The following is a 26,092-nucleotide window of genomic DNA, read 5'->3' on the forward strand; positions in this document are numbered from 1 at the left end:
CCTAACTTGGCAGGCAGGCCATTGTGAACAATAGCGGCACTTGTCACATTCATTTGTCTGTTATTAAGTGGGAAACGTGCCTACACAGTTCTGCAATAATAAGGCACTGGACAAATTTTAAAAGAGGAGGAAACATTCAAAATGTAAAACATACAGTATAATGGGATCAAATGGATGTTTTTAAATGACAAGATGTATGAAGTATGGAGCATAAACACTTCTTCTGGCAATACCCTGAGTGACACGATGACCTGAGGTGGAGGAGCACACATAATGCTTTCCCTGCCTCCTTCTCTCCAGCCCTGTCTGTTTGTGTGGGAAGATGAGAGAATGTGTGTGTGTTTATGTGTGTGTTTATCCATAAAGTCTTCTGGAGTAAAATGCAAATCAAGGCTTCATAAAACTCTGAATTATGCATGTTCACAAACATGCAAAGCAGGTTATGTTTAAAGATACACAAGCACGTGCAAACATGCTTACCTAAAGACTTCCCATTCACGGGGTCATGGTATGCAGCAATAGCAGCAACCTGGACTTTGAGGGTGGAGGGAGACAGCCTTCGCTCCAGCCCTTGCTGCAGAAAGGAAAGCACGACCACACTCAGCCATCTTCGGGGGTCTTCTTGGCGAGAAAAACACCACGCGACGAACAGGTTCCACTTCAAGGCGTAAGCGTGTCTCGTAGACGGTGCTCTTGCCGAAGTGATGGTGTTCACTACCTCCTGGGGCAGGTCACCTAGAACCTCCACATCCCATCCAGGGACCAGACATGGAGTTTCCAAAGGTCTGGACGTGGGTACCAAACGTTGCCCCGTCTCTGAGACAGTAGATACTTCCTCATTGGTTCGTTTAGTTTACATTCGAAGTAAATTGGTCTATTGAAGTGATATCCCAGATATGTGTGTGTTTATCCATAAAGTCTTCTGGAGTAAAATGCAAATCAAAGCTTCATAAAATTCTGAATTATGCATGTTCACAAACATGCAAAGCAGGTTATGTTTAAAGATAAACAAGCACGTGCAAACACACACACGCAAGCACACAAACACACACACACATTTTCGACATAAGGCCCATCTCAGGTCCATCTGCTGTTACTGATCCTTTCAGGTTCATTTTTAAAGCATGCATATGTTTCAGCATGAAATGTATACACTTTGATCCGTTAATTTACTACTTAATTAAATGCCCATCAAATTCTTATTTACGAGGGTGTAAAGTTGATTGTTCCTGACTATTGCCATGAGACTCTCTTTTCTATTTACAATTAAACTACATTTATAACATAACCGAAACACTAAAATTGTAAGTGAAACATATGACAATGTTGAGTTCTGGGAACATGCATAAATATTTCGATAATTTTATAGGATGCACCATGTAATCAATTCAATTCAAGTTGTATATACTTGAATAGTGCTTGTTATGATACAAGTCATTGCAAAGCAACTTTACAGAAAATTAAGTTTATACAAAACTTAATACTAGCTTACTTGACTGTCAATTTATGTATATATCATAAATGTATGGAAAAATCAATTAAAGATGTAATCAAACAGATGATGACAGCAATTATTTGGTAGTTCTGTATGCTGTTTCAGCGTTAGCATCATCTGAGGTCCTCTGAGGGGTAGGCATCATCTCTTCTCAAGTATTCTGTATCCAGAGTTAAGCTTGTGTAAATCCTAATTACCACGGGATGTCAATCTTGTGACTGAAACAAATAGAGAATTAATAATCATAGCTGCTGTTCCGACCAAGCAAAATGTATTTGTTTAACACAACCTAAGGAATAATAATGTGTAATTATTAGTAATAATTTGTTCAGATATAACTGCAGTCCAAGATTATCAGATGCATTACTTGAATCTGATTTTGTAACATGGGAAATATGGTTTTCAAAAGGCAAAATAACACCCAGATTTCTAACTGTAGAGGAAGTAACAGTACATCCGTCTAGTTCCAAATTGTAATCTGTGCACTGTTTTTTGGTTCAATAAGTAATATCTCTCTTTTATCCGAATTTAATAGGAGAAAATTATTGGTCATCCTATCTTTAAATTTTTTTAACATACTCTGTTAGCTTAGATAAATTAGAAGTTTCATCTGGTCTTGTTGAGATATATAGTTGAGTATCATCAACGTAACAGTGGAAACTTTTTCCATTTTTTTCAAATAATATTACCAAGGGGCAACATGTATATAGAAATTATCAGAGGACCTAGAACAGGTCCTTGTGGCACTCCATATTTGCTGGTGATAATTAAAATGACTCCCCATTTAAATAAACAAAGTGGTAGCGATCAGACTGGTAGGATCTAAACCATCTTAGAGCCTGCCCTTGAATACCTGTATAGTTTTATAAATTAATCTATGAGTATATCATGATCTATAGTATATATATATATATATTTTTTTTTTTTTTTTTTTTTTAATTTGCAGGAAGGAGCACAATTGAGCAGGCATTACATTTAAAAAAAATGTAGACAAAAATGGAAGATTTGAAATGGGTCTGTAATTTGCCAGTTCATTAGGATCTAGTTGTGGTTTCTTAACAGGAGGCTTAATAACTGCCAGCTTGAATGGTTTTGGGATGTGACCTAAAGATAATGATGAGTTAATAATATTGAGAAGCAGTTCTTCTGCTACAAGTAACAACTCTTTCATTAATTTAGTGGGTACAGGATCTAACAGGCATATTGTTGGTTTAGTTGCAGTCATAAGTTTATTTAATCGTTCCTGTTTTATAGTTGTAAAGCACTGCAGTTTAACTTCGGGTGCAATGAATAAAGTATTAGACACTGTAGAATCTAAATTTGCTATTGTGTTTCTAATGTTATCTGGTTTATCCGTGAAGAAATTCATAAAGTCATTACTATTAAACTGTGAGGAAATATTCCGATTGAGTGATGTCTGGTTATTTGTTAATCTAGCCACTGTGCTAAATAAAAACCTTGGATTGTTTTGGTCATTTTTGTATTAGACCCTGTCTGTAGCTGGGTGTACTTTTTTTTCCCACATAATTAAAAAAAACTTCCATGTTTTTCTCCATTTGCACTCAACACTACAGTTTCTTTCCTGAGAGAGTGAGTATCACTGTTGTACCACGGCGCAGTATGTTTTTCAATTTGATGGGGGCAACAGTTTCTAATGTATTAGAGAAGATAGTGCCCATGTTGCTAGTCATTTCGTCTAGCTCATGTGTATTTATGGGTACTCAGAGCAGTTGAGATAAATCAGGAAGATTATTTGTGAATCTAACTTTGATGGCTGGAACAATAGTTTTGCCCGGACGATAACACGAAGCCACATAGTTAATATCAGTAAAACACAGCATGCACGATTAAAGGATACACTTTGAGGTATGGAATGAGGGTATGCAGGGGGGCCGGGAAGGAATTAACCTCCTGGGCCTCTAAGGAACCTGACGATGAGGTCATGCAGTTTTAGCATCATATGTTTTCTTCTTTTGTTGTGTTTCTTGGTTCTTCCTTTGATGGTGGGACTTATAACTCAGAAATTGCTAGTAAACTGTACAAAAATGGCAAAGATCGTATTGTATTAAAAGTGAAAATTTAAAATATAAATCCTGAAATAGCATTTTCTTGTAAAACACACTCCAATAATCTCCATACAATCTCCATGAATATTTTTATTTTTATTCTATGATATCTCATAATGTTCCGTATAGCAGTGTTCATTCAGAAGCTCTTCTCTGACCTCAGACCACAGATATTGATAAAAGATAAACATGAATAGATTCATCTTTTTGATGGATTGCTGTTGGATTGTCTTATGTCAGGACCACATAACTCTAATACTAAGCATTTCCATGATTTGACTATTGGACAAGCCCACAAGCATTTGCATTCAGTCATTTATGCATTTAGCAGACGCTTTTATCCAAGTGACAATTCAGACTATAATTATTTTTTTACCAGTATGTCAGTTAACAATTCATTTAAAATTTGATTTTATTTGATTATTTTCCTCTAATGTGAATGCGTTGTACATATTCCACCAGTCTAAGAGAGAGAGAGAGAGGGAGAGAGAGAGAGAGAGAAGAACAAGGTCACAACCATTTGACACAACCCTGTTTCTTGACATTTAAATTTGGCAAACACTTTTATCCAAATATAAAAATGTACTGTACATTGTATTCAACAAATGGGAATCGAACCTATGACATTCCTTCACACTATGGGCCATGAGCTACTGTAAATGAATGCACAACAATCCAAATACAGTTAATTGTTAAAAATGTGAAAATTTGTAATCTACAATGATCTTGAATGAATGAATAAATATAAAACAATTGATCAGTCCATAAGGTACTTTGTCAAAAATTGACATTTTACAGGTTTTCATTTACAGATTTACATTTATGCATTTGGGACACTTTTATCCAAAGCAGCTTACAATGCATTGAGGGTATACAATCTATAAGTTCATGCATTCCCCAGGAATCAAACCCATGACCTTGGCATTGATAGTGCCATGCTTTGCTTGGAGAGTTACAGGATATATCCAAATTACTCCACATGCACCCATTCTCCCCAAAATAAGCTTTTAAATTATTTAGCTTCTTTTCCAGTTTTTTTTTTTTTTCTTCTTCTTCTCATCAGGCCATATCCGGCTACGCATTATGGCGAAAACAACAAAAAGCTCAATTCATGATCATGTAATATGAATTTGATTCAATTACACAGCTGTTAAAGCATTCAGTATCTGTCCTCTCTCATCAGACACTCTTTCAGTGGCATCAATATTCATGCCCATTACAGAGACACGCAATTCTAGAGATGTATAGGTTTAATAACCATGATGAATTCTGTTAGAGGTCATTTGTGTTGTTTAGGGGAAATACGGAACAGAAAAAAACAACAACAGAAAAACAGCTTTTTAGTTAGATTTTTCCATTTAACATTGATGCATAGTGTTAAAATGTTTTTGTTCCTATGTCTTAAATTTTGTAGCTGAATATTGTTCTACAAGATTGACTGTGTATTTATTTATTTAAACATTTTTGGGGTCCCAAAGAAAGATTCTTTTGGTGAAAATAATAAAATCAAATACAAATACTTTTTTTTTATTATTAATTTGTTCCCCCATTGACTTGTTATTGGAGCTTACATGGTTAAACAGAAGTCAATTTAAAGGGGTCATATGTGATTTCAGTTTTTCCACTCTCTTTAGAGTGTTACAAGCTCTTTCTGCATAATGAAGATCTGTAAAGTTGCAAAGACTAAAGTATCAAATCCAAATAGATATTCTTTTTAAAAGTTTAGACTCTGCCACGCTGCACAGAGTATGTTAGATGAGGAGAAAGACTATCCTGTGTCGGGAAAGCAAGACCTTTAACTCGCAGGCAGTACCAGAAATATTTTCTTCTAAATAAAAGCTGTTTCTGTCAAGAAACTCTGCATCACTGGTTTGTGTGCACGTTTCTCTGTCTGTGTGATGCGAAAGCCTGAGTGACAGACAACCTTTAAAACTGTGGCGGAAGAATTATGTTCACCATATATAATCAATGAATGGTAAACATATGTGACTTTAAGTGCCAATGATGCATTAAATGTTGCCCAAATCTGCACTAATATAAAGATCAATTGATGGAGTAATATTATGTGCACAAAAAGGGTTAATGAGAATAATGGGATATGGAAATAATTTTTTTCAAATAAATTCCTCCAAGCGCATCAAAAAAGTGATGTGACTTTGTGCTTTCGTCTGCTCGTTCTGAGGTGCAAGTAATTTATTATATATGAAAATGATTCAATTCAGTAGCTTCTCCTACTTTTCTTAGTGTTGCATAGTGCCAGTATATCAGGAAGTGACCATTTTGTTAGCTTTGACTTGTTGGATGAAATTTTTGCTTGTTCGCAAATGTTTTGTGCGATATTCCAATTTTGAGCATAAGTTATATTCGCATCTTTGGATGGAAACCTCCTCTCCCATGTTGCTTGCTCCTGTTGAACTTGAACTGCGTGTGAGAGCGTGAAGTCGCTGCAAAGCACGTAAAGAGGAGGAGGGCTTGAAAGCATTTTCTACAGTAGCACACATCAACCATACAAGTTTATTATACTTATTTTTAATATAGTGTTTTGTCATTTTCTGTGTTAATTTATCAAATAAAATTATTATTGAAAAAACTATTACTGGGGTGCGTTTCCCAAAACCATAGTTTTCAATTTCCCATTGCCAACCAATAAACTGCTAACAGGCTAGCAACTGTGGTTTTGGGAAACGAACCCCTGGTTGGGGGGGGGGGGGGCAGTGGGGTGCCCCCCCCCCAAATGCACCACTGCATAGAGGACCTACAATAACGTACAGTATTTGAAAAATAATGTGGTTTTTTTTTAACATTAAAGCATCTCAACATATTCTATTACACCAAATACACAAAAATAATGATATTTATCATATCATTTGACCCCTTTAATATAATATACACCAATATTTATCTTGTTTTTGTTAAATATAGTAAAGTTTGGCAGTAAAAGTTTGGAAGATACAGTGCTCCACAGTTTTACATTCACAGTATCAGGGCAGTCCCATCCTTTTTTTTTTTTTTTTTTTTTTGTAGTTGGTGTTGAAAGAGATTGAACTCTGATTCCATCTCAACTTTCTTCCTTGTTTGTGGGGGTGGATCTGTGCACCTGCCTCTCTCCTCCACACAGTCCCACATCCTCTTCCGCCTCTGCATCCCACTCAGTCCAGGGATGACGAGTGGATGAATCATTCAGTCAGCCAGAGAAAGCAACGAGAGAGTTGGAGTAAAGCAGAGATCATTGATTTCAATCGTCAGACTTAATCTCAGCACAGCACAGATACACATGCTGTTTTTGGGCTGTTTGCATGAGTGGGAGGATGTGCGTGTGTGTCTTATAGAGACAGGAAGTAAAGGATGAAAAAGAGAAAGAAGGAAATGTGAAAGGGCCGGAAGTCGATTAATATGGCAGCCTGCACGTTATGTCACTGATGATAAGATTGTTGACACCATTTAGTGAGATGATTAATATGATATATAATATCTGGAAAATACACATCGTTCATGATTATTAAGTCCAAAGTTCTACAAAGGACTTTCTCATCGATAAACAATCGTGTATTGAATGTTAATTTGGTGGCCAGAGGTAATATCTGTGAAGTAATAGAATGGCATTTGGGGTTAAACAAACACTGTTCGCTATTATTCTCCCTGTGTCCTTTGCCTGCAATTATCTTCCTTTTCCCCAGAGGTCTTCATGGCAATGAAAGCGATAGATCAAAAGCATCGATGTGGGAGTCACATGTCCAAAGACAATGCATAATTATGAAAAATGACAAAGGGCGAGTTGGTCGAGCCCACGTATGTAGGGCTCTGGCACATTTTTTTTTTGGCCTGTACGCGTATACTTTAAATATATGCTTTGTGTATGTACACATTAAATAGGTCATAAACTGCATTTTTTTGTACTGTTCTCTGAAGTCCACTTATAATGTTATCAAGATTTAAAAAAATAATTTAATTTAGATAATTTAATACAATTTTGAAGTAAAGTAAATGCCCACTGCTATGATTGGATAATAGTTGTGTATGTTTGACAGTCCTCAAAGATGAATGCTGTTGTGATTTAGGTCAAAAACATATAAAGACCTCAATACTTATCAAACGATATGAAAGTAGAGCAATAGAGCAATAGAGATCACGTAATGAAAACATTACTCACTTGTATTACTGTTGAATCCAATATAATTAGCACATCGTCTTTTAGTTTCAATGTTTTTGAAAATCCTGTATATATATATATATATATATATATATATATATATATATATATATATATATATATATATATATATATATATATATATATATATTATTGTTGGTTCATTTTAGTTCACATTGCATTAATCAATGTTAACATTATTAAGACACTCAGGCAAACATCTGACACATCTCTCAATAAACCCTCAGGGACAATTTGCTATAAGAATGATTTGTGTCCGCTTATACAGAGTGATTTATTTGCATATGTTGTCTTTGTTGTTTTAACACCTCATTCACGAAAGGAATTATGCAAATAACATAACGACACGAACACACCCAAATCAAGCATTTTGTGCTGAAAGCAATTTACGCACAACAATTCCCTACCTTACATGAGTTCTGATTGTTGGAACTGTTTACAAATGCATAGATTATCCGGTTTTTACAGGCTTATTAAAAGTGCAGTATTGCTGTGTATTTTCAATGTAACATTTCCTGATTTACCTGAATTGCAGATTTACCCTTGTTTAATACAGTGTAGGAGTCTTAATGACAACAGGAAGCAGTTAAAATATTGTAGAGAAGGTGTATTGTTATTGTTATTTGCAACCAGGGAAGTGGAATAATGGAACAGTTTTAAGAAATACAGTGAAGTAAAAAATCTACCAAACAAACTAAATAAAGAAATACAGTTCTGTAGTGATGTAAAAAATTTAATTACCTGACATAATCCATTTTTTTTTCATATTTAATTTACACGTACAGATTGAAAACCCTGTTGTATAGTAAAGGAATGAAGGGGGGCCAGGAGACAGGGGACAGGGTATGGGACCTTGTTAAAGGACCTGCCCTCATCTAGATTTCATGCTTAGCTTGTCTCATAAATAAAACGAACACCAGACATAAATAAAACACATTCAACGTGAAATTTCTTTAAGATAGGCCTCGTGGGTTTGGGTGAATCTGTTGCTTGACATTTCAGTGGTAATTTCTTTCACTTTAAAGCGGTGGTTGACATCATTAGACACTTGTGCCATCTCCAAGTGATTTGTTTGTTAGTGCTTATACAAAATTGTATTTATAACCAACTGAATAAAATAAAATAAATATATATAAATGTATAGTTCAGTCAAAAAAACTCTAGATAATGCTGGCTGGCGGATATTAATGTAACTGATGATTTTCACAGCTTGAAATGATTTGGCACAAGCTGATTGGTTCATGTTGCATATGCGGCCAATGAGCTTACAGTTTTACATTTAAATGACTGGTTAGCAATCACTTGAGCATTTGCAGTGTGCTTTCGGAGTTCCTCTGAAACCCTTTACCTTCCCCAGCTCCAACTCTACAGATTTGCTACTTCATACTTTAAACGTTCTGAGGTGTGCAATTTTTTTCTGGGAAACGCACAGTGAACATAGTCCCAGGCAGCTCTCCTGACCGCATTACAGTTCCATATCACTTCGCTTATAGTAAAGCTGTAATAACTGAAATAAAAGGACTAAAAAAACAACAATATGACAGATGATTTTCCGAATGTAAATACACATGACATTTCTCCATAGTGAGATAATAACAGCGCTTTTAATAACAGATACTGCTGCAGCCTATTCACACAAGCTCTCTCTCTCTCTTTCTCTTTCTCTGTATGTCTTTGTCTCTATTGCTCTCTTTCTAATAACTTCATAAATAACTGCATTAGAATGCAATCAATGGCTCAAGGCTCCATTAACAGCTTTAAAATTACATTTTGGAACTAGCGAAAGAGGCGTTGGATGAGAAATAAATAAATAAATAAATAATCCTACTCACAATAGAGATTTAAGTACAAAAATGGGATGGATCCCTTTAAATCATCTGATCGATGTCATGAGGCGTGGTAACTATTGTATAAGTGGAATAATTGACTCCGGGCTTTTGAATTATTAAAAAAGAATGCACACCTGAGGTGTAACAGCCACATCACCACCTCGGGTGTGCATTATTTTTCTAATAATTCAATGACCCGTCGTCAATTATTCCTTACTTATTACATGCCACATGAATCAAAGGTAATAGTAAACATTTAGTCAGAAATTTACAAGTTTTATTAATGAGTCCAACAAATAGAGAAGAAGAATCAAATTATTCACTGTTTGATGGAGTTGTAAATAAATCTTGCAAATTTCATGACAAAAATGACCCATTCTCTGTGCTAGAGTCTGTATGGTTTTGTATAAAATGGATCTGTTGAGAAGTGGAGACCTGAGGTTGAGGTAAATATGGATGAAACCATCTCTGGATCTACAGTAGTGTTTCGTACACTGGCCCGGATTTCAGTATCCTCTATAAGGACACACTAACTCATCTTCTAGCATCTACTCACACAGCACATTCAGTATAGTATTCTAATAAGGGTAAGGGTTATTTTCTATATTTCACCTTTATAATTCTTTAAATTATAAACCTAATGACTCATAATTCAAGAGGTGGAGCAAGTGTGATGCTGGACTATATTGATCATGTGAATATGGGTCGGCACTGATGCAATGGGGCCACCGCAATGAACGAGGGCCAACGTTTGCATCTAGCTGAGTAGGTGGAAGTCAAGCAGGTTGGATGAAGAAGACTGCTACAAAAAACAGTAAATATGTCACTCTTCCATTGTTTTTGCTCATCATGACGTGGCAAGATAAACCAGCTTATATAATTTCTATACAAATAACTTTTTTATGGAAGCATATGAGTGGCAAAATTCATTTTGAAATGTAATTTGCAAAATGGCAATGCAATATGTAAAATGGCAAAGCATTTATTTATTTTAATTAACATTTTCCTATCTATCTATATATCTATCTATCTATCTATCTATCTATCTATCTATCTATCTATCTATCTATCTATCTATCTATCTATCTATCTATCTATCTATCTATCTTAGTGACATGCTAATCATGCTAGTAACATGCTAATCATGCTAGTAACATGCTTATCATGCTAGAAACAGGCTAGCGACATGCTAGTCACTTGCTAATCATGATATCAATATGTTAGTCATTTGTTAATCATGCAAGCGACATGCTAGTCACTTGCTAGTCAAGTGCTAGCAACATGTAAGTAACATGCTAATCATACTAGAAACAGCCTAATCACTTGCTAATCTTGCTAGCAATGTGCTAACAACATGCTAATCATGCTAGAAACAGGTTAGTCACTTGTTAATAATGCAAATGTAATGGGGTGACCCTTTAAGGTAGGTGGAGCCGGGCGGAAGCTCACGGCCCCTTTAAAAACGCGGAGATTAACTTTTATTTCTGTTCTCCCTCTGGCATGGTATGCAGGTGGCGTCACTGTGTCGCAGAAAAATAGGCTACCTAATATGCATTAAGCATTGAGCAAGATAGTAGGCTGCATAAGTGGGAAATTCACTTCTTTTGACTCTTGCCGTGGGCCTGTGAATGTCTAAACATTTTAAGTGTGAACACGGTCGTATTGGTGGCTGTTCTTACCGATCGTACCGAAGGTCAGTCAATTGTGCTGCAGATATCTGCCCCGCTGTTGTTTTGCTGCTGTGTGGCGGCTCGTTACGGCAACCAGTGTGTTGCTGTGGAGACCGGAGAAGCTGTGCTGTGCAGGCCCATGGCAGAGCGTGTCATTCTTGTCCCTAGAGTGAGACAATGTTCCATGTTTAGTGGAAGGGATGACGAGGAGGTTTTTGAATGGGTAGAGGAGATTAAGAGTAATTTAAGGGCTCGAAATTTATCAGCAAGGGAGGAGGCACTGTTTATTATTGACCATCTAGGGGGATCTGCTAGAAGTGAACTTAAGTTTAGATCAAGGGAGGAAAGGGAGGATCCTGAAAAAGTGTTTTCTGTTTTAAAGGAGTTATATGGGTGTGCACGCTCGTATATTTCTCTTCAGAAGCAGTTTTTTTCCTGTAAACAAGAAGAGGGGGAGTCCTTGCAAGACTTCTCACATGCCCTTTTTGCTTTGATGGAGAAGGTAGTACAATGCGCTCCAGACGGCGTACCTAACTCTTCTACTTTACTTAGGGATCAGTTCGTAGAACACGTGATCGATAACAGCTTATGCCGTGAGCTTAAGCGCCATGTCCGGCTCCATCCACAGTCTACCATTTTGGATGTAAGGAAAGAGGCAATTAGGTGGGTTGATGAGGGTTTCCACCCTGATACACGGGAAAGAAGTTACTCTGTTCCATCTCTCGCTACTCAGTATAGAGTCCAAGGAAATAGTTTACCCTCCCGTGGTCAAGAGAATCAGTCGGAGTTGGCTGAATTGAAAGAGATGTTGAGGGCCCAACAAGAGCAGTTAACTCAACTCACCCAAGGTCTACAGCAACTACTGTCGCAGCATGCTTTTACTCAATCTAGGTGAGTTAACACTATAATTTGCAGACGTTGTAACCAACCAGGTCATATTGCCCGAAATTGTGTTTTGGACTTTCGTAGATCTACCAAGCAGCAGGTATCTTTGTCACAGCCAGGTAGCTCTCTGCATCCTAGTAGGCCGGCGGAAAACTTCAACCCCCTGAATTGATGAGCCACACTTCAGGAGGGGTAGCAGTCGGCTCCCAGCCCTCTGAATCAGGTGGGAACCCGGCCCTTTGTAAATTATTAAGTAGCTGTCCTTCTGTCACTATTACCATGGGGGGGTGGAGGTTCCCTGTTTATTGGACACTGGGTCGATGGTCACCACTATATCAGAGAGGTTCTTTCTCCAAAATTATGAGCCTATGGGTAAAGAGAAGTTGCTTGGTTGTGGGTGGCTACAATTGCGGGCTGCAAATGGCTTAGATATACCTTATCTGGGTTATTTGGAGTTGGATTTTGTTGTTCTCGGAAAGAAAATCCAGAATAAGGGGGTACTGGTGGTGAAAGACCTGTCCCACTCTTCTTTGCCGGGTGGGTTACCGGGGTTGTTGGGCATGAACGTTATTCAGGAGTGCTATAGGGAGTTTTTTAGTCAACATGGACATACGCTTTTTGACCTTCCAACCGTGAAAGAGACTCCTGCATGGCTTTCTGCCCTGCAGAATTGTAAGAAAAATGAAACTGATGCCGATGAGACTACTGAACGATTGGCTAGGGTTGGGGGCAGAGAAACTGTGCGAATCCCTGCCAATTCATTGCGATTCTTGCCCGTTACTTTTCCTTGCCTGTAGGCCCTTCACCTGTGTTGCTGTTTGAGCCTTTGGGGAAAGAGAGTTCGCTCCCTGCTGGCCTTGGCCTCTGTATCAATGGTACCAATTGTCCGAGGGTTGGCCTTTGTACCTATATTTAATGTAGGGGAACAGGACGCCTAACTGCAGCCTCATGTTGCGGTGGGAACATTGTGTAAAGTCGAGACCGTTTCACAGTCAGAGGGGTGTGATGTTGTTGTACCATCAGAGGAACCATTCTTCCACTGAGCTACTATTGCATCCCAGGCAGTTGAAGTAGATAAAATGGAGGAAAAAGATGGATTTGTCTCAATTGCCTCAGGATGAGCAGGCTCAAGTTAAGTCCCTTTTGTATGCATATAGATCTGTTTTTCGGCTTATGAGGGTGACTTGGGCTGTACTAAGCTCATTACCCATGAGATTCCTCTGCTCGATACTGACCCAATACGGCAAAGGTATCGACGTTTGCCCCTTCAGACTATGATGTAGTTAAGCAGCATATTTACCAATTACTGCAGAGTCAGGTGATCAGAGAGAGTTCTAGTCCCTATGCCTTTCCGATTGTAGTCGTGAGGAAAAAGGATGGTCAGATTCGTCTTTGCATTGATTATAGGCAGTTGAATAGTAAGACACAGAAGGATGCTTTTCCTCTGCCCCGGATCGAGGAGTCCCTGTATGCCCTGTGTGGAGCCCAGTGGTTTTTCACATTGGACCTTGCAAGTGGCTACAACCATTTTCCGGTGGCAGAGGGAGATAAGTGTAGGACCGCCTTTTGCACACCCTTTGGGTTATTTGAGTTCAATTGAATGCCCTTTGGGTTGTGCAATGCACCTAGTACCTTTCAACGGCTTATGGAGCGCATATTCGGTGACCAAAGGTTCCAGACGTTGTTGCTTTATTTAGACGACATTATCGTTTTCTCATCTACCATTGTACAGCACTTGGAGAGGTTGGAAATGGTCTTCATCCGACTTCAGCAAGAGGGACTTAAGGCCAAGTTAGAAAAATGCTGCTTTTTCCAGCAAGAAGTGGGCTACCTGGGCCATCTAGTGTCTAAAGATGGGATGTCTACTGATCCTGTTAAGATCAGCACAGTTGCAGAGTGGAAGCATCCAACCAATGTAACTGAACTGCAGTCGTTTTTAGGGTTCGCAAGTTATTATAGGCGTTTTGTCGAGGGATTTGCCCAGTTGGCTTCCCCGTTACATCGGCTGGTTGCAAGCTTGGTAGGGACGAAGAAGAAGAGGGGTTCGGGGAAGTCAATTGCAAGCTGTTGGACTGAGGAGTGTGAGCAGGGGTTTCAGACTTTAAAGCAGCAATTGGTGTCTGCTCCTGTTTTGCGTATGCAGATTTCTCCCTCCCATTTGTGTTGGATATTGATGCTAGCCACTCTGGGTTAGGGGCAGTGCTTGGGCAGGAGAGGGATGGTAAGGTGAGGCCAGTAGCATATGCTAGCAGGGGTCTCAGACCCACTGAAAGGAATATGCAAAATTATAGCTCCATGAAATTAGAGCTATTGGCATTAAAATGGGCTCTAACTGAAAAGTTCAGGGATTATCTTTTAGGGCAGAAGTGCTTGGTTTATACCGATAATAATCCCTTGAGCTATTTGAAGACGGCCAAACTCGGTGCTTTGGAGCAACGCTGGGCTTCCCAGCTAGCCGCGTTTGACTTTGATATTCGGTATGGCCCTGGCCGTGCCAACGGTAATGCAGATGCATTGTATAGGCAGTACACTGTGACACCTTCTCCACAGCAAGAGTGTGGAACTGCTCTGCCGGCCACTCTGGTAGAATTGCTGGACAAGTGAAGGCCTGTAGAGGCAGTACAGAGCGCAATTTCTGTTTTTTCTACAACATCGAAAGTAGATTTACGACGGGCACAGGAGCAGGATGCAGTCATTGGTCCAGCTCTTACGTTTTTTTCTTCTAAAGTGTATCCAACGAAGGAACAACGTCAGTCTATGTCTAAAGGATGTTTGGAATTACTCCGTCAGTGGAGCCGGTTGTTCCAACGAGATGGTTTGCTGTATCGCCATTTAAAACTACCTGATGGGGGAGAGGAGCTTTTTCAGCCAGAGGTTTTTCAGCTATTGCATAGTGCTCATGGCCATCAAGGTAGGGAGCGTACCTATGAGCTGATACGCAGCCGGTGTTATTGGCCGTGAATGGAGGCAGATGTCAGGAAGCGATGCCAGGAATGTGTGCTATTGCAAAATCAAATCAGCCACCAATCCGTGCTCCAATGGGCCATTTGTTAGCATCAAGACCGAACCAGATTTTGGCAGTTGACTTTACAACTTTGGAACAGGCTAGTGATGGAAGAGAGCATGTCCTTGTTATTACAGATGTGTTCTCAAAATACACTCAGGCGGTGCCCACAAGGGACCAGAAAGCGACTACGGTAGCTAATATTTTGGTCCATGAGTGGTTTTATAGGTTTGGTGTACCGGCACAAATCCATTCAGACCAAGGTCAGAGTTTTGAGGGTGCATTGGTCTCCCAGCTCTGTCAGTTGTATGGAGTTAAGAAGACTCACACTGTCCCATATCACCCTCAGGGAAATGGGCAGTGTGAGCGCTTCAATCGAACTCTTCATGACTTACTTCGTACACTGTCCTCAGAGTAGAAAAGGTATGTAAGAAAAGGTATAGCACAGGTATGTTTTGCAAATAATACAACTCTTCACCAGACCACCGGTGAGTCACCATATTTTTTGATGTTCGGCCAGGCCCCCAGACTTCCAGTTCAGCAGTGGATGAACCTGCCAGTGGACTGGTGAAAGACTGGGTGATGGGGCATAGGGAGAGACTTAAAACAACTTATACGAGAGTAAGGTCTCGGCTGGACAGAGCGGCTGAGCTTCGTAAAAAGTGCCATGATCAGGGAGGAAGGCATTCTGTGCTGCAGGTGGGTCAAGAATTTTATCTGCGGGATTATGGTGTCCGTGGTCGTAATAAAATACAAAATCATTGGTCCAGTATTGTTCACTAAGTAGTTAGAGCTCCTAGAGGTGATGGTGGTGTATGCACTATAGCACAGGTAGATAACCCTTCCTTGGTAAAACAGGTGCACAGGTCTCACTTAAAGTTAGTACCACACATAGCATGCTCTGACCACCTGGCTGATCCAGGGTTAGGGTTGTCAGACAACAACTTGGATTCATCTTTAGCCTCCCCAATGGCAAGGGAAGAGTGGGATGTAGCTCTTATAGAGGTAACCCCTGCTGCCTTGAGTTCAGCCGAAGTAGATTTACCACTTGAGCCAGAGAGGGTTGTAGAAAGTCCTGTTGAGAGTGGGATTGAAGACCCTGTGTTGATTGCTAATCCCCCAATTCAAATAAGGGAAGTGAGTCGATGTCAAACCACTCGGGCTACTGCCGGGAAACATTCTAACCTTTACCATCTACCAAAAGCCATCGCAACGGTTCAAAATGTACATTTGGACCGAGGGCCTGTAAATGCTCCATTTCAACCTTGCCCTTTCCGTCCATGGTGGTAGATTGGATCATCGGGACGATGATCAAAAAAATCAGGGGTAGAATGTAATGGGATGACCCTTTAAGGTAGGTGGAGCCGGGCGGAAGCTCACGGCCCCTTTAAAAATGCGGAGATTTACTTTTATTTCCATTCTCCCTCTGGCATGGTATGCAGGTGGCGTCACTGTGTCGCAGAAAAAGAGGCTACCTAATATGCATTTAGCATTGAGTGAGATAGTAGGCTGCATAAGTGGGAAATTCACTTCTTTTGATTTTTGCCGTGGGCCTGTGAATGTCTAAACATTTTAAGTGTGAACACGGTCGTATTGGTGGCAATTCTTACCGATCGTACCGAGGGTCAGTCAATTGTGCTGCAGATATCTGCCCGCTGTTGTTTTGCTGCTGTGTGGCGGCTCGTTACGGCAACCAGTGTGTTGCTGTGGAGACCGGAGAAGCTGTGCGCTCAAGTCCCACTGATTGCTGTGATAGACGCACACGATTATGTGCGCAGGTTTTATGTGAGCGTGTGTTAATATAAGCGTGTGTTTGAGTGAGCTTGGTGCAAAGGTGTGTGTGTGTGTGTGTGTGTGTGTGTGTGTTGGCGTGCGTGTGTACGTTGAGATTATTTGGTATGGATTAATTTTGTTACCTTGGTCGATTGAATATTTTTCTTGAATCTGATATTTTTGTTATAACTTGATTTCATTGTATTTTTCTTTGATTTGTTGTTGCTTGTGAATTGTGTTTTTGAGATCTTATTTGTCAATTTCTTGCACCATCAAGGACTACCATTGGGACTGGGAGGATTTATTTGATTTATTTTGTTTGCTTATTGTGTGGATTGTGGTTTGGGTTATATAATTTCATGATGGTGTGATTTGAGGTGGTTTGAATTTAATTTTATTTTCTCATTCCCAAATGCTAACTTATCCCATGGGATATTGATATTGACTGTCGTGTCCAAGATCCAATTTTACAGGTGACCACTGTATAACATCAGTATTTATTTATTCATTTATTTTTGTGTGAATGTAATTGTACTTTTGCATTGTTCCCTCAATTGGTGTGATTTTATAATATATATTTTCTTATCTCCGAGCATCAAATAAATATTGTACACATCTCTGCTTGTACTTTCCATTTGTTTGGAAACCCTGAGGTTGGGAGCGTGTATAAAATACGTTTACCCCTTAGGTGGCATTAGCCGCTGCTCACACTAACAACATGCTAGTAACATGTTAATTAAGCTAGAAACATGCTAGTCACTTGTTAATCATACTTAAACATGCTAATCATGTCAGCAATATGCGAGTAAAAGGTTAATTATGCTAGTAACATGTGATTAACATTTATCTAACCTCAATTTTCAAACTTCAGGTTTTTACAACTGCCTTTAACTCTCAGGCTAGCCTAGGCTTTCTCAAGCAACCTTTTTTTTTAAATCTAGTATGGATTGTTCTTATTTTAAAATAGCTTGTTTATATTAATTTAATAATTTTACAATTAATTATTATATTTTCACCAACTCTTCAGCCCCCTGCCGTTTCCTCATAAACTCACAGTTGTTCATAGCCTTTCAAAGAAGGTTAATAATCATGCCATTGCTGCCTACATTTTTTAACATTGGGAGAGATGCCCTAGAATGCTGTCACAGCTGGCCAAGGAGGCAAACAGGCAGATTCAAACAAGCAGGTAAGTTTATTAAAGCAAGTGAGGAGAATCTTCCAACATAGAAATCAAAACTGAGCTGATCAACGGAAGCAGAGTAAACAGTCTTATTTGAGCTGGAACTTCTAGTCCTTCAATAGATAGTAGAGGGACCCAGGACTGACAGGCAGGCATGGGACCCGTTAAGAATCTTGTAACCTTTGAGACAAGCCGACGAGTGAAAGTGGTGAGTGTATTTTTGAATGGTGTGGTAATGGATGCAGGTGTCCCTGATTAATAATCAGGTGATTGTGAATGGGTGTAGGAAGCTGGTTTGGCTGGTGAGGCAGGTGATTCCGTGATATTACCCCCTGCCCCATGGGGGTCACCCGATGCCCGAGACTGAAGGCGAGGACAACCACGATCCCTGGAAACAGGGCGGTCAGGGTGGGCCTGGTGGAGGTCGTTAGGAGGGATGGGTCCATTATGTCATCTCTGTCTGCCCACAATCTCTCCTCAGGACAGTACCCCTCCCAGTCTATGAGGTATTGAATTCAGAAGTTGAGGAACTCTTTGAATCTGTAGATGGTTTAATTTGAGACAAAATCAGATGAAGGAGGGGGTACCTCATGCTTTGTGGGAGGAGGGAGAAGAGGATTAGTGAATGGTTTTAGCAGGGAAATGTGGAAGGTGGGTGAGATCCGGTAATAGTCAGGAAGGTGAAAATGGTAAGTGACATTGTTGATGCGCCATGCTATGGGAAAAGGATCTATGTCTGGGTACTCAGCTTCCTACTGGGCAGCCGGAGGTGAATGTCCCTGGTGGACAACCAGTCGAGGTCCCTGACAGAAACTATGTCTTCCAGAAGACCAAAGTTCCTGAATACGTGTTGGAAGAGGGCTTTTGCCATTTCCGGGGCAGAAGGTACTCTTTGTAGTGGGATTAATTTGCAAGGTTTGGAGAACTGGTCGACGAATATTAGGATGGTCGTGATGGTAAGTGTCCACAAAGTGGAAGCAGGCTAAAGAACAGAGCCCAGCTGGCCTGCCTAGGGTTAAGACACTTGACTTCTCTGAGGTACTGCAAGTTTTTGTGGTCTGCGATCACCTGAAATGGATGCTGGGCACCCTCTAGCCAATGCTGCCCCTCTTCCAAGGCAAACTTGATGGCCAGTAACTCCCGATCCCCCATGTTGTAGTTCTGTTCCTCCGGGGATAGTTTCTGTGAGAAGTATGCGCATAAATAGAGTGCTGGGGGTTTACTCTTCCACTGGGACAGAACGGCACCCACTCCCAGGGTTGCCGCATCCACCTCGACCACAAAGTGGAGATTGGGGTCTGGAATTGCAGTCCCCGGGAACCTCTGCATCTCTTTTACCGTAGTGCGTTTTGGCCAGTTCCGTACCACATCCACATTCCTCTGGTCTGAAACCAGCCGACGCGTGACTGTGGTGAGTTTGTTTTTGAATGGTGTGGTAAGTGGATGCAGGTATCCATAATTAATAATCAGGTGATTGTGAATGGGTGTAGGAGGATGGTTTGGATGTTGAGGCAGGTGATTTTGTGACAAATGCCACCTAGAGTCATCTCTCTAGGTTTTAAGTAATCTTTTCTCTAAAATCAGTTGACTCAAGGACAAGCAGCAAGGCTTTAATTTAATATATCACACTGCATAAACATATATTCAAGAGGAAATATTCAAGATAATCACCTTTTCTGCATGTCTGAACACAGTACTGTTGTCAGTCCTGTGTCTCTGTGATTTGTGCTTTTTCCATCATTGTGCCTTCCCTGCCCAGGATTTCTCCCTCAATGTCCATATTTGGTTTTCCTGTTCCTGTTGCCATTTTAGTTCCATTAGTTTCAGGTATGTCCCATTTAATCTCTTTGTTAATTCCTTGATAAATCCCATAATTTAAACTGTGTGTGTTTCCATGTCCAACATTGGAATTGTTTGTCTCACCCCAGTGCTAAGTGTGCTTTCCTGGTGTTCTGGTCATTAAAATTCTGCTAATATTGGAATCTCCTACATCTCTGTGTCTTCAGCACAGTAGGCACGTGTGACACTGGTCTTCATTTGCCTCTGAGATTATCAAAGATGTAAAAATATGAAAAGGTGATTGTAAAACACACCCATTGTTATATGGTGCTGCTGCTGGCGTAACATGACCAGACCTGAAGCTCTAATTGTGCTACTCTGTCAGACTGGCCCCTGTTGTGATCTCAAGAGGGAACTGAGTCTCCGTAATGATGACTGGGATTCCATCCACACTGATATCTCTTCTTTACCTTCTTTTCTCCCTCTCTCCCTCATGACTACTGGAGTTCATCCTAGGTCAGGCATAGGTGTCCAATCTTCCTGCCTTTTTACTTTCTACTCCGACTGCTCTTTTTTCTCCCTTTTTTTTATGTCTTTGCATGTGATGGCCTGGGGCATTCTAAAAAAAAAAAAGAAAAAAAATAGGAAAAAATATCATCAATGTGATACTTAAAAAACTGAGAATATCCAAATGTTATTATAAAAGAGTTGCATGTGACCAAATAATTAAAATGCACACCTAGGTTTTAAACAAAACATAAATAATTACTGAATACAATTTGACTATTGTACATATTTATTTCAGTAATAAATAACTAAAACTTAAACTGAAATAAAACTAAGTAAAATAGAAATACAAAAAGATAAGAACAATACGAAAATATAACAAAATGACATGGAATACTGCATACTGAGTAATAAAAATGCTATTTCCAAATAATAATAAATACTACAGTATATAAATAATAGTATAGTATATTAATAATACTAAAATAACACTGAACTGTTTAAAATAAATCAATAAGTTAATAATTAATTAATTATTAATCATTGTTTCATTGATTTAAAAAATAAAATAAAATAAATACAAAAGAAACATATTAACAATTATGAAGGAATGTACAGTTTCAATAATAAATTTTCTAACTTCTTAGAAAGACATCATAACCTAGAAGATTTTAAAAGGCTTAAATAGGTGTCTTCAATTAATAATTATTGGATCCTAAACTTCTATTTCGGATGGATGGATTCAATGATATCACCAAAGGATATGTGTAACTTGCTTTTGTGAATTTCCTGAATGTAAGGGTTGCATCAGCAGCATCCCCGCTAAACTCACAGAGACAGAGAGAAAAAAAGAAACTTACTCTTACAGTGTTTATTTAAATGATCTTTTGCACATGATGGTGTGAGTAACTGTACTTTCACTTGTTTTTAACTAAACATAAGTGAATTCATCATTCAGATATGAGCTTCAGATTTGTGCAAGTTATATCATGTCCTTCTGAAACACTGAAATCCTCCACAGACTCACCCTTTCATTTCAAGACACTAAAAAATGCATCTGAACAATGGCATTTTTAGCCAGTGAAGAAAGTAAATGTCTGGACACGACAGTAGACAGTAGCCATGTTTAGCAGACATATACACATAAACACTTGCTTATTTGACATCACAGATTTGCCAAATAAACCCTGAATACTGTTTTTGGTGTAAAAATAGATGGAAAAATAGACGGGTATCATTTTTCAGAGTGTACTTAGGTTCATCCCTCAAAAATAGGTACAGAGAAAACATATACAGGGAAACATGATGGCACAGTGTTTTGGTGGCTCATATTTGTGGGTAGTTTCTCAGACAGTGGCACTTCTGGTTTGGCATAATTACCCCCTTTGGCCTGGGCAATGACTACTGTGCCCCCGTTGTGGGCACTAACTGGTCTTGCAGGGCGCAATGAGTTCTTACAGTTAGATTGCTGAGGATTAAACTAATAAATGAAAAAGACACAAAGAACAGGACTGTGACAAACCCTCAGCAACAACAACAACAATCCCTCATAGTCTGTCATGGTTTTCTGCAGATGCTATGCCAAAATGGCAGAAATGTGAGAGCACTTAGGATGTAATTATATATTTTTAACAGACACGAGCCCTCTTCATTTCAGCTTTTTCTGGAGCATTTTTTATTTTTATTTTTTCATCTCACTTAGGTCAAGTGAGGATATTTCCACCTCTCAGAGAGTCATATTCCTGTAACAAATCTCACAGCACTATAGTCAGCCATTTATGGGGCAACAAATCTGGAGGGTCTTTGTGTATTTTGTGTGTTTGAAAGAACAGGAAGAAGATGACTAGACATAGTAATATGATAAGAGGAAGAACAGGGCTAAATAATGCATTATGAGTTATTAAACAAAATGAATGGGTTGTTAATTAATGTATAGATGAATCACCTGTAATGCCGCTGGGTAAAGACATAGGGCCTTCTGTCACCTAACTCAGCATGCTGTGCTATATATCATCCCATCTTCTCTCTCCCTCTTATGCAGTATGCATTACAGAACATGAATTATGGATTATGAAATGCATAATTTCAATATATCATTATTTTTCTGTAGTGCCACAGGTTAGGCTATAACATTTTAGGAACCCAGAACCATCACCTTATTTTAAATTATTATAAGATAAATTATTATCTTACTATATATTTTAAGCATATTTTATTTGAATAATACATGTATTTATCACCCCCTGAGCATTAACCATTATTAAGTGTGATTGCTAAAAATATTGTAGCCTATAAACCTCAACAAGCTTCATTATTTAAGGTCTCATTCATGTCGGTAGCATTGCAGAATGCTACATTCTCCCTGAACGGTTCAGTGTTTTTAAACAAAACATTATAAAATAATTCAGTGTTTTGAAAGAATTGGTTAAGAGAATTAATCATATAGACAGACATTTTTTCATAACTGAAGGATTCTGTGTTTTTGAACAAACAGGTTGAGTAAATGATTCAATGACTCCTTTATAAAAATAGTTACATTTTCAATCCTGAAAGAATTAGTCATCAGTTGAAAAAGCGATTTAGAGAATGGTTCGTTTTATGGGAAGGATACATAAAGATAGCAACTGCATCTGAAATCTCTGAGTAGGTACTTCTTATAAATAAGTAATTACTTTGCCACTGTTTAAAAAAAAAATCTTCTCCCATTGCCTTATGGGATAGTAAAGTGTCCACTGGATGCACACTTCGGAGCAGTAAGTCATCCTGGTGCTTTTTGCTCACTGTTATATGAATACTGAGAATTCAGCCATACTACTTTTTCACATGCTTTTTTTTGTTAATACATACTACATGTAGCCTACTTGACAACAGAATAGTAGCGATCTGATACACGCAATTACAGATGTAGGTAGACACTTGTTTTGTTCGTGAATGGTGTTTTTCAGCAAATACGCTCATTAAATTATTCAGTGATTCATTGATAAAAAAGTCCACTGTTTTGTTTATGTTTGATTTTTTTTTTTTTTTTACAAAATAGTCGGCAGAATGATTCAAATGAATCATTCACATATATGCTAGCTGGCGAAATGATGTAACCTGATGCAAAGCCCTCACCATTAATATACAGTCAACAGCCTGCCTGGAAGGAGCATACAGTAAAGCATACAGTAAAAAGGTCTCAGTGTTATTGAATTGTCATATCAGTATTCATGGAAGGCAGCGCAACCAATCAGATTTCAGAACTAGAACTAGTGCCATTTTTATGCCAACGGTTTATTCATATCTCTAATCCTTCATATAAGTGATAGAATAAGGCAAGGTTTGCCTCAGCAAGCTCAAATAATAAGTATCCTTCACCAGATATTTGGCAGTGCAGTATAATGAAGTGAATGTTGGCAGGTCATCGTGTAAATGGTAATCTAATGGGTTTGGTGAGCATGTAGACTTTACACAGTCACTTCAACTAACTGATGAATCAAAATAATGTGGATCATAACCCTTCATCTAATTTGAATTGAGTCCTATTCAAGCAAATAATTTGAAAAATGAGCACATTGACTTTCATGTATTATTAGTGTTAATATCAGTGCCACAGCTGACTTTGATAGTCTGTTTAACTGCTGCTGGAGATATAACCTGCACATTATGCAGTTTCAGTCATATGAGGTGTTTGGCTATTAAGATGGTCATTAATACATAATGTTGTCTCTGGTCATAAAAGGCTGCTCTCATTCCTGCCCTCTCAGCCTCTGGCCTTAAATATTAATGCCCTACATATGCTGCCTGGCACGTGGAGCATTATTAGCTTTATATCGCAGGAACAAAGGTTGGGCCTGAGAAAGCGGCACTGGACATGTGGCTTTATAATACTCCTGGATGAGCTGTGGAGGGGTTTTGCATTACAATGTACAGAAAAGCTCTGCTCCCTTTTGTGGAATAATAGAAGTGGTAGTTTTGTACAATTATCACTCGCTTTCTTCATCATAAATCCATTCTTCAAAAGTGGGAGAGCTTTTCTTCTGTATTATTGATCTCTATAAAGAAGCATCTAGTGTCTATTGTAGCTTTTCCTTTAATGATTCTTAGAACACTCATATTCTTTTAAAGCAGATCTTTTACATGCTCACTTTCTGGTAGACTAGTATCCATGCTTTGTTCAGCTGTTCTATGACTCTGAGTGGAGCTTTGCTATACAGTGGGGGAGGAAGGTACGAGATCTGCCTATAGGGTGAGACCATGTGGGGGAAGATATGGGACTCCCTGATTACTTCGTGGTGAGTCCTCTGGCCATTGGAATGGTATAAATGGAAGCACAGCTGACGGTGGGACCCTGGACTGGCGCTCTTCTACAAAATGGCCTGAGTGAAATTGGGACTAGTCTATCCCTTTTGTTTTCAAGCTGTAAAATCTTCATGGATTTATGTATATTTACGCAAGATTCCTGTAGTGTGTTGAGATCGTTTTGTCTGTGAAATTAATTAGGGACAGATTATTAAATTTTATATGGAGATGCATGTGTTTTCAAAAAGGTGTATTAGTTTAATTTAATATGAGTTTTAAGGCATCATGAATCTCTTTGGAGGCAGAGTCTCTTTTCTTGGCAAAGAAGGTAATTACAGAATGCACTTTGGCAGATAACCACCCAGTAGAAAACAATGCAATTTACTAGATTTTGGAAAAGGGTAATGATATGTTCATTATTAATGTGATTAAATATAGCAGTTCAGACACTACTTAAAGCTCTTCAAACTTTATTTCAACTTTATTCATGAAAGACAGATTTTTGATGGTAGACGTTCGATGGTAGGCAAAATCACTCAGGAATATAGGCACAAACCAGCCCACATGCAGCCCACTCCCATGAATTCCCATTCTTTGCCAGCCAATCGCAGAGACAATGTCCTGCTTCAAGGCATGTGTGCCACTAATATTATTTTAAATGAGACGTCATGTGAATATCAGGCTATATTTAGAAGCTGCGTGAGTGTACAGAGCACCCATATTTGGCAGAGTGCTAAAGACCAGATCTGAGTTTGTGTGTGGGAGAGAGGTCTTAGTCTTTTCCCCAGGCCAAAGTTTCTGGGAAGGGTTCCAGACGAGGAGATCAGGAGATGGAAAGAGAGGCCTGAGGAACCTGAGACCCTCTATGGGAGCGCTGCATGTGGCAAAACATCTTCCCACACTATTCTTGGGGTCTGTTGCTGATGTTTATGCACAGCATCTACAAAAACACATACCAAGGCACATGGTGCATATACACACACAGTAGTTCACAGGCTACATCTCTGAGATTAAGAGACTTTTTAATCTCATTTAGAGTCATATGAGTTATAATCTACAACTTCAAGATTTCTGACAAGGCCAACAGGCTTCCTGTAAATGTGCACCCATTGTGTTAAAGCATTCAGACACACCGCCCAGCGGGTCATGTCCTCTCCCGTTTGTCAAATGCAAGTATATTTTTAGTGTCTGGTGCTAAGCAGTGAAACCTTCCAGGAATCCATCTGGGTGCTGGCAAGAATCGGACTTCAATGTTTATGCTTCTGGGTTTTTGCCAACACAGTGGACCTGAGAGAACTTTTGGGACACCTGAACCAAACTCTAAGACGTTTGCCTTTTGCTGACCCCTATCATTCATCTCTACCTCTAAAGAGCTTCTGACACAACCTTATAATCCTTGATCCATGTGTATGCAATCAATTATTAATCGTCTTCACTTGTCTCTGCATAATT

The sequence above is a fragment of the Carassius auratus genome, chromosome 9, assembly GCF_003368295.1.
Source record: "Carassius auratus strain Wakin chromosome 9, ASM336829v1, whole genome shotgun sequence".
Taxonomy (NCBI): Eukaryota; Metazoa; Chordata; class Actinopteri; order Cypriniformes; family Cyprinidae; genus Carassius; species Carassius auratus.